This window comes from Olea europaea, chromosome 22 (genome assembly GCF_002742605.1).
Source record: "Olea europaea var. sylvestris chromosome 22, O_europaea_v1, whole genome shotgun sequence".
Lineage (NCBI taxonomy): Eukaryota > Viridiplantae > Streptophyta > Magnoliopsida > Lamiales > Oleaceae > Olea > Olea europaea.
Window position 1 is genome coordinate 9074240 of NC_036258.1, and position 10720 is coordinate 9084959.

Sequence of the window (10720 nt, forward strand, 5' to 3'; positions counted from 1 at the left end):
GTAGGTTGAATTTTTGTTGGACTTATTTCATTTTTAAGTTTTAATAATGGTTAAACATTTTGCTTGTTTGAACTTTAAAATAAGAAAAAATAATTTGTCAAACAAAATGGCTCGCACCTTTTTCGCATAAGCTCATCTCTGGCCATCAACGTAAAGCTGACCGTCTCTTATTAGAAGCCATAAAATTCAAATAAGTAGAACTCAGCCATGATGCATGCATTAGCAACTAGATATGCTTAAGCCCATGTTTGGTTCAGATAAAAAACTGATTAAAATCAAATGGTTTTGTCATGAGGTCCACCATAGCGGCGTCTTCCTCATTCCCTATCATGCTATGATAGTCAAATTAAGCAGGTTCCAAAGAGAGATGTAAAGAGAATAAAGCATGCAAGATATGTATTCTCAAAATTATTTTCTGGATTCTCAACATCTTTGGTTAGGGTTCATAGAAATGTCATACTCAGAAATCATGACATAGATGTCACACAAATGGCATCTGTAAATGAGGATTACAAAATCCACAATTTAAGATTTGAAACCACAGGCCAAAGCTAGAAGTAGCTTTTATTGGCTGGTAAAGACTAAACATATGGAGACCTTGGATCAATTGAGTACAAATTGACTTCAATATCTGTGCTCCATCGTCTCCTTTTCCCGGTACCACTGCACATACCTGCAGACACAAACAAGAGAGAGAGCAACTAATAAAGAGCTTATTTGGGTTATATAAAGATTTTGATTTTATCTTGAAGTTGCTTTACTTTTTGGCTTTTAGGTGACAAGTTTTAATCTTTTTCTCGAAGCTTTTTACTTTTTCAAGTAGTTGTAGTTTTCAGTACCCAAGAAAGAGCCAATTCCACATATTTTGTTGTCCAATAAAATTGTTGCTTAACCATGTACAATTGCATGTAAATCTAAAAACAATCTCTCAGATCATCTAAATATTAAATGTGATTAAAGAAGAGAGTTATTTATTTATTGGTATAAACATCACACTAATCATATAAATTATATTTTTAATAGCCACCGCCCCATGTGTGGATACTGGATAGAGTTTTTCCATTTTTTTTTTCTCATCAAATACTTAGCCTGTGGACAACTTTTTAATAAATATGCAGTGAATAAACTAAAATCCAAAGTCTTTTACTTAACTTTAGTACTAATGTGCTATAATGGGAAAATTTACGCTTAACATGCTCAATCAAGACAGTGACTTGTTTGAAAATACTAATTGCAATATTCAATTGTTCATTTGAATTTTAGATAAATTGAATTGCCTTTATACCATGTTAAATGCCACGCGATTCGTGCAACGTGATTTTATATCGCAAGTGTACGGTGTCAGGTTTTATAATATAATATTAGAATAAGAGTGTCGAATCACATGGATTGATATTTGAATCCTATCGAGTACTATAATTATTTTAACTTTCACTTTATTTAGACAATCAATTTTTGAAACGATATTTTATTGTTAAATTAAAATGAATGGGATGAACGATGCAAAGTTAACAAGAGCAATTTGTAAAGTTTCTTATCAAATTATGAATGCCTGGGGAGTGATTTCACCGTACTATCGACAATATTTTTCAATCGTTATAATTATTTCTATCAATCTTTCCAAAATTTATAGGCAAGAACACTAAATTGATTCCATTTCCCTCTCTCGAGCACCAAATAGAATCTATTTCTATATTTTAATTCCAATATCTCTATTCCGAACTAACATATAGAAATTATCAAAGCACCTAGTTCTTTAAGTGGAATTAGCCTCAAAGATTCGCACTTTCTCTCAAAATCTACGAAATCTAGGTTATGTTATTCTTAGATTACGTCTAAATTTACCTCTCTTGAGTGTCAAAATATAAAGCATCAAATCAATCAATTAGTGGCTAGTTAATTAAAAGCATTGCGCAAGAACAACATAAATAAATAATCGGAAAGATTAATTGAAATAATTATATAGGAATTAAAACATGTCTAAGTAGGCTACATCAAATCCCTAGGATTAAAGTCTAGTTCATAATAGAATTGATTGACATGATGAAATATACAACAAAGAACATGGAGAAGAAGTAGGAAATAAGAAAAACTAGTTTTGTTGCGTGGATTTTCCCCCAATCGTCGTCAATTTTCTTGCAATTGCTTTTGTTGATCTTTGCCTTTTGAGATTTTCTCCTAACAATCCTCTTTTTCCCCTCTAGAAGAAAAAGCGTCGTTCTCTTCGTCCTTCTAGGTTAAGTAGTATTATAGATTTTATTTTCATAAGAGTTTGTGTCAAAAAAAGAATATGTCCGATTTTTTTTTCCGAAAAATGCCCACGCTCGCGCTGTATATTTCCTTGCGTGTGCGCCGTCTATTGATTCTACATTCTACTTATGAAATTCAACCCATTGCGTGCGCGCGCCGTTATGAAATTTTTCCATATGTTGCACTTTGGTCCCTATACTTCATTCTTCGTTCCTTTTGGTCCATATTTGACAACTTCTCGATCATTCATCTTCTAATACCATTTTATTGTCTCTCGATCTTCTTCAATCATTAACATCATGTCCGAATCAAATTTTGATACTTTGCGATTTAGTCCCCAAACTTTTGATTAGGACCAAGTTAACAAATTTCCCGCTCTTCTGTCCAATTTCATTGTTTTGCCTCGAGTTACACCTAACAAACGAAATATGTATGAAGTTAAGCATCAATTCATCCTAAATAACAAAAATTACTCTAGTTTAATGAATGAAATAAGTGTATAAAATACAGTTATCAAACACCCCCAAACTTGAACAATTGTTTGTCCTCAAATAAAAGTCAAATCAAATAAATCATTAACATTCACAAAACACACTAAAACATAAAAAATTATTTAAAATAAATTTCGTTAGATATATTGCCTTTATAACTCAGGATTGAACCCATAACATCGACTCTATGAATTACTTCAAAGTTATAATGTACAAACTAAAATTCTTATATATTCAATGTACAACGGGTGTGTGTGTGTAGAGAAAAGTGCAACGTTGTACAAAAATAAATTGATCCAATTCCGCATGCTGTGGAATTCACACACTTCCAAACTTATTTTCTTTTCTCTTTCCCATGGTGTAATCTAAGGTTAATCTTGAATAATAATCTCTTACACCGCTCAAGTTTGGTTAAATTTTACTAACTGCAGTTTCACATGTCAACAAATGAGGATTCTCCTTACTTTTGACTGCTTCAACCTCTAAGAATTAACCAAGTTACTAACCTCTTGTCAAAATGTCAAATCCTCTAAAATGAGTGTTCAGGGCTTAAGTGAGGCATTATTTCTTTTTTTTTTTTTTTTTTATCACCCCTTGTACAGACGTCCTTCTCTTAAGTTTTCTATATGATCCCTGTAGCGAGTTTTAGGTCGATAACTCCCAAATCAGATGACTTTAGGGCATCAGATTTTAAACCCTTACATACTTAATCACTTGAGTCATAAAGGCTATGAAGAGACGATTCCCAATGAGATTATTAAAGTTGTCTTCATTGAAATTTTTATTTTATTTTTTATATATATATTTTTTATTTTTATTTTTGCAATACTTACTGCAATGCTCCTTATTAAACACGCATTCTCGAAAATTGACCTCTAACTTAAGGTTTTCACCCAATTTTCATCATATTAGTCTCAGATAGTCCACGCAAAAATTGGCACACACGAAATCCACATTTATCTCCAAGTTTCTCCACAACAGTGCAATCCTCCAAACATCCTAGATTTGGTTTAAGAGTATACTGATATTTAATGATCATTTGGATTTAACAATCTAAGTTTTCTTGTCCAACCTATAAATATGAATCCATCTATTCACGCACAACGCTACAATCAACTAACGTGCAAAATAATTTTCATTTCACATGAATAAATAAAAATTTGACTCACACATAACTTGTCCACAATTCATAAACCAATGCATGTTCTCAATAATAAATGTTATTGCTGGCAAGGCTATCTAACTCACACAAGCATGCAGAACATGAATTTTTTATTTTTTACAATGTACACAATAAAAAAAGGCACACAAAATCAAAAATTAGGTAATTAGACAACTTATCATACACTTCCCCCAAACTTAAACAGAACATTGTCTCCAATGTGAAATTAAAAGAAAAGGAGGAGGAATTTCCTGAATTGTTTGAATTGCCAACGACGGTTTGGTGCTCTGATGTTGAAATTGATGAATGCTTCTTCTCGTTTTATTTTCCCAAACTTGTAATTTATCCAACTTCTCCTTGTTAATGTTGGTTTGATTATTCTGCAATGTCATGTTTCTAAAACTTCAAAATGTAGATATTAAACTCATAGAATAAGTGTTATTTAGCTCGAACATCAATAACCAACTTGATTATTCAAAGACCTAAGGGGGACGGGTAGGGTTGATGAATTCCTAAATAAGAACTTCGAAATAAAATAAACTATCCTATAATTTAAAAGAAATAAAATAAAATAGATGAAAAGGTAAGAACGCTTGGACTGCCTCCCAAGAATCGCTTCTTTATAGTCACTAGCTTGACTTAACCTCAACGCCTATAGTGGATCCTTAGGTGGCACATTTCTCTTGTCTTCGAATTTTACCCTCGACTTTGTATTCTCCTTCACTATAAAATGACGAACAACATTATGCGGTTTTGACCAAGGTATGGCCTTCAAGACCTTTTTTGGTTTGACAATGTTTGGAGGTTTCAAAGGCTTATCCACATAGCTCTCTTTTTTGTCAGGTGGGTCAGCTTCTTGGGCTAAGATGAAATTCACCACCTTCTTGGTTCCTGGGTCATTACCATGAATACATGCATCCCTTACTAAGTAACTTATTATCATGTCTTGCACTAATAGATCATAAAATAATTTCCATTTTTCTCTGTTTCCTACAATTACTTTAGCTGATTGGATCATTTTGTAAGTGTCTCATTTTTTTGAGATTTTCTTTTCTTGATGGATGTTGAAAGTTACTTGCTCTTCATTAACCTATAGTATTAACTTCCCTTCTTGTACATCAATCAGTGCTCTTCTAGTAGCCAGGAAAGGTCGACCAAGAATCAACTGTACTTTTCCATCTTTCTCCATGTCCAATAACACACAGTCCACCGAAAAGATGAACTTATCAACCTTCACCAACACATCTTCAATGATGCCCTTGGGATATGTGATTGATCTGTCCGCCAATTTCAAGGTGAGGGTTATGGGTTTTACTTCTCCAAGACCCAGCTTTTTTGAACCTTGATAGGGGTATCAAGTTTATGCTAGCTCCAAAGTCACACAATGCCGTATCAAATGTGATACCACCAATATTGCACGGGATGTTGAAGCTACCCGGATCTTTCAATTTGTGAGGGAGTTTCTTCTAAAGTATGGCACTGCATTCCTCTGTCAGCTTAACAATCTCGAACTCCTCCAACTTTCTCTTCTTTGATATCACTTCCTTTAAGAACTTGGCATAGTTAGGCATTTGGGCCAAAGCTTCTACAAAGGGAATGTTGATGTGAATTTTATTAAAGACTTCCAGAAACTTTGCAAATCTCTCATCAAATTCTTTCTTCAAATACCTCTGCGAGAATGGTAGTGGTGGCTTCAAGATGAGTGAGTTGTCCGAAAATGAAATTGAGTAAGGCTTATATATCTTCTTTTTTGCCTCTGCTTCAGTTTTCTGCTCTTCAGTCTGCTTTTTTCCTGCAAGTATGAGATCCGATATAGACACCGCAACCTCTCTAGGTTGCGTTCTTCAACTACTTTACCCTTCCTTAAGATGATAGCATTGCAGTGTTCCCTTGGGTTGACCTTCGTATTACTGGGAAACTTTCATTTCTGTTGGCATTGTATCGCAGTTGCTATCTGACCAATTTGTATCACCAAATTCTTCACTGTGGCCCCTCAATTTGGTCATATGAGTCTTAATGTTGTCAAGTCTTACCTCATCTTTGTTGAACCTCGATTTGGTCTCCAAAATAAAGGTTCCTAGAATATCTTCTAGTGATGGCTTTCGTTTAGATGCGTGATTATTGAACCCCTGATAGTAGTTGTTTCCTGAGTAGTTTCCCTTTTGATTGAAGTTCCGGTGATTCACATACTAAAGTTATTCATTCTTCTTTTCAGCTTTCTAGTATGAAGTGGATGTAGCTAGAATAGATTCTGATTCTTTTTGCGATCCATGTAAAGTCAATGCAATTATTTGATTAGGACGGTAATGGGATTTACCTCATAAAGGCCAACAACTTTCTTTGCACTTGAACGCTCACTTGGCCATTGATAGCTATTAGTAGCTATCTCATCCAATAATGCATAAGCTTTATCTAGAGTCTTGGATAATAATGCACCCCTTATTGTAGAATCTACCAATATTCCTGTCTGACCATTCAAACCGTTGTAGAAGGTTTGCATCTGCAACCAATCCGGGTAACCATGCTGAGGACATCTTTTGAATAGATCTTTATATCTCTCCCATGCCTCATAGAACAATTCGAAGTCTAACTGTCGGAATTGCCCAATTTCACCCTACAATTGCACTGCCTTTGAAGATAGAAAGAATTTTGTAAGAAACTTCTGTGGTAACCCCTCCCAAGTTGTGATGGATCCATACATTGGAACCATGCTTTGACTTTGTCTCTTAGGGAAAAGAAAAATAGACGGAGTCGGATTGCATCTTCATTAACACCATTCATTTCACTGCATCACAGATCTCCAAAAAGTACCTCAAATGAGCATTTGGATCTTCTGTTGGAGCTCCCCCAAACTGATTGGGCTACACCATGTGTACAAGTCCTGGCTTTAGTTCAAAGTTGTTAGCAGCAATAGCTAGGCATGCAATACCGGAGTAATTTTCGTTGACAACTGGTCTGATGTAGCCCCTTATAGCCCGTTGTTGACCATTCTGATTGTTTTGATTTGCTATTGGTGGATCTTGTTCTACCATTACTTCACGATTGTGTCTCTGAATACCCCTTAGAAGGTGTATTAAGTCTAGATTTCTCGCCCTTCGTATAAACAGCTGAAAATAAGAATAAAGAAGCTATTAGAAATAAACACAAGACAAATAAAATAAATAAATAAATAATGGAAATTAAAGTTAAGACAGAAATCCAAATAAAAATGAAAGCCAATTGGTAATAATATCAATTGAATTCAAATGAATCAATCCCCGACAACGAGGCCAAAACCTTGCCACACGATTTATGCAACGTGATTTTATACTGCAAATGTACGGTGTCAAGTATTATAATATAGTATTAGAATAAGAGTGTCGAATCAACAGGGATTGACATTTGAATCCTATTTAGTACTATAATTATTTTAACTTTCACTTTATTTAGACAATCAATTTTTGAAACGATATTTTATTGCTAAATTAAAATGAATGGGGTGAAGGATGCAAAGTTAACAAGAGCAATTTGTAAAGTTTCTTATCAAATTATGAATGCCTAGGGAGTGAATTCACCGTACTATCGACAATATTTTTCAACCGTTATAACTATTTTTATCAATCTTTCCAAAATTTATAGGTAAGAACACTAAATTGATTACATTTCCCTCTCTCGAGCACCAAATAGAATTTATTTTATATTTTAATTCCAATATCTCTATTCCGAACTAACATATAGAAATTATCGAAGCACCTAGTTCTTTAAGTGGAATTAACCTCAAAGATTCACACTTTCTCTCAAAATCTACGAAATATAGGTTATATTATTCTTAAATCACGCCTAAATTTACTTCTCTCGAGTGTCAAAATTTAAAGCATCAAATCAGTCAATTAGTGGTCAGTTAATTAAAAGCATTATGCAAAAACAACATAATTAAATAATCGGAAAGATTAATTGAAATAATTATATAGGAATTAAAACATGTCTAAGTAGGCTACATCAAATCCCTAGGATTAAAGTCTAGATCATAATAGAATTGATTGACATGATAAAATACACAATACAGAACATAGAGAAGTAGGGAATAAAAAAAGCTTGTTTTGTTGCATGAATTCTTCCCCTAATTGTTGTCAATTTTCTGGCAATTGCTTTTGTTGATTTTTGCCTCTTGAGATTTTCTCCTAGCAATCCTCTTTTTCTCCTCTAAAAGAAGAAGTGTCGTTCTCTTCGTCTTTCTAGGTTAAGTAGTATTATAGATTTTATTTCCATAAGAGTTTATGTCAAAAAAAGAAATCTACCCGATTTTTTTTCGAAAAATGCCAGCGCTCGAACGCTGTATATTTCCTTGCGCGCGCGCGCCGTTATGAAATTTTTCCATGTGTTGTACTTTGGTCCCTATATTTCATTCTTCATTCCTTTTGGTCCATATTTGACATCTTATCGATCATTCATCTTCTAAAACCATTTAATTGCCTCTCGCTCTTCTTCAATCATTAGCATCATGTCTGAATCTACTTTTGATACTTTGCAATTTAGTCCTTAAACTTTTCATTAGGCCTAAGTTAGCAAATTTCTCGCTCTTCTGTCCAATTTCATCGTTTTGCCTCGAATTACACCTAACAAATGAAATATGTATGAAGTTAAGCATCAATTCATCCTAAATAACAAAAATTTCTCTAGTTTAATGATTGAAATAAGTGTATAAAATACATTTATCATTAACCAACTATTCTAGTGAACCACATATGTACATTTTCAAAGTGTCTTCTCGATAAAAAATAATGAATTTGTTGTTAGTCCTTATTCTTGGTCTTATTCAATCTATTTAACTCAACGTACCAAACACGACCAACTATATAATCTTCTTAACACTAAGTCTCTATTTGGCCTTTTTTTTCCCAAAATTCATTTTTCCTTAAATTCGTTTTCAATAACACATTTCATTAGATCCACGGTTTTTATTTACCTTTTACATTTTCTTTTTATAATTTTTTACCAAAATTTATTAGAAATTTTTATTTGGGCTAAACCAAATAGTAATAAGGCCTTGTTTGACACCAATTATTTGAAAAATTAAAGAGTTTTGAATAGTATTTTTGGAGCATGTGTGGTTAAAAAGTAAGAAAGTTTTATTAATTTTTGTGTAAAATATTTTATTGTGTGAATGCATGATGAAAAATAATACTATAACAAATATAAATTTTTAAGGGTTGTCAAACATGGGCTTAGGGTAAGCAGTGAATAATTGGAGACAACCAACTACATTATTGATTGGTTCATCAGCCTTTTAAAAGTGATAGCGATTGAGTTAAATTATTTTGACTGGAGACTCAAATGACAAATATCTACCGCTCAAACAAGTGGCCTATGTTTTGCCACCTCAGCCCCTCCAAACCCGGGATAAATCCCGAGTTGAGACTTGCTTCATGTACGAAGGCCAATCTTACAGACCTTTTCCAGAATACACACATACTTGAGGTCCACATAATTTTTTTTAAAATACATATAGGGCCCCTGCACAGTGAAGAATCCTGTAAAACATATGTGACTAAAATTCTATACACTGGGCATTAGTGTCCCAAGTTGAATAGCATTGTTCAAAAATCTTGGTCCCCAGAATTCCACGTCATTTTTCCGTGTTGGAGTGGGCCCACTTTCCGACTTCAACATGTTATAGGGATGTTAACGAGTCGAGTCGGCTTGCGAGCCAAAACTCAAGGCTTAGGTAAAATGTGCGGGCTTTTTTCCGAGCCCGAGTAGAGCCGAGCTTTTAAATTAGACTCGACCCTAGCTTTTGGCTCGGGCCTTTCCGAGCCAGGTAGGCTAGCTTTTTTTACCTTTTTTTTTTATTTAAATTAAGCAGCACCGCGCTGCCGCTTATTAAGGCAGCCAGCAGCTAAGGCAACTTTTTGGGGTTCAATTTTTATTTTTTATTTTAATTTGAATAAGGCCTGCGGGCTGGCTTGGGCTTGGCCTGTTCTCCCTTAATTGAGCTCGGCCTGAGTCTTGGCTCGATTCTACCGAGCCGGCTCGGGCTTTTTTCAGGCCGAGCCACGAATGATCCGAGCCGGCGAGCCGAAATGTCATCCCTAATATGTTAGGATTTAGAAGATTATCCAATATTGTGGGCCACCACAGTATCTGAACTTACCTAATTAGAACTTTACACATGGAATTTCTATTCATTTCATCCATTCCCGTGAGAGCAACAAATATCTAACCAATCAAAGAATGTCTTTCTAATTTTTTGGTTAATTTTTATTCTTAGTTTACACTCGAAGAAAAGAACCAAGCTACATGAACCGCGGGAGTGACTGTTGGGATGACTGGGCACACACATGGGGGTAGAAATTTTTTAATTCATGCGAGACTCACTCGTCCCATGTGAGGGTGCATTCATCCCTGTGGTCATCGTTACAGGTCGAGTGGCTTAATTCTGAAAAAAATAATAATTATGTTGTCGTTGTCATTGTCAAGTTGTACTGGTCCTAATTGGTTGTTTAGTAGGGTTCTGAGTGAGTCGGATTGAACCTCGAGCTTTTGGGGTCTGTTTAGCTTTACTCAAAAAATATTAAATCTTAGCTATGTTTGGTTTATATTTATAAATTATTTATAAATAAATAAATAAATTTATTTATATATTTCAAATAATATCCACTTATCTAACTCTCATTTATATTTATTTATAATTTAAACCATTTATAAACACTTTTTGCTTTTAACAATTTGGTGTTTGGACAAATTTATTAAATTGATTATTGAAACTATTTATAATTTCATTTTCAGCCCCTTTTTACACCCATTAAAATGAGTTTATTTGGAGAAAAATGAATTTTAA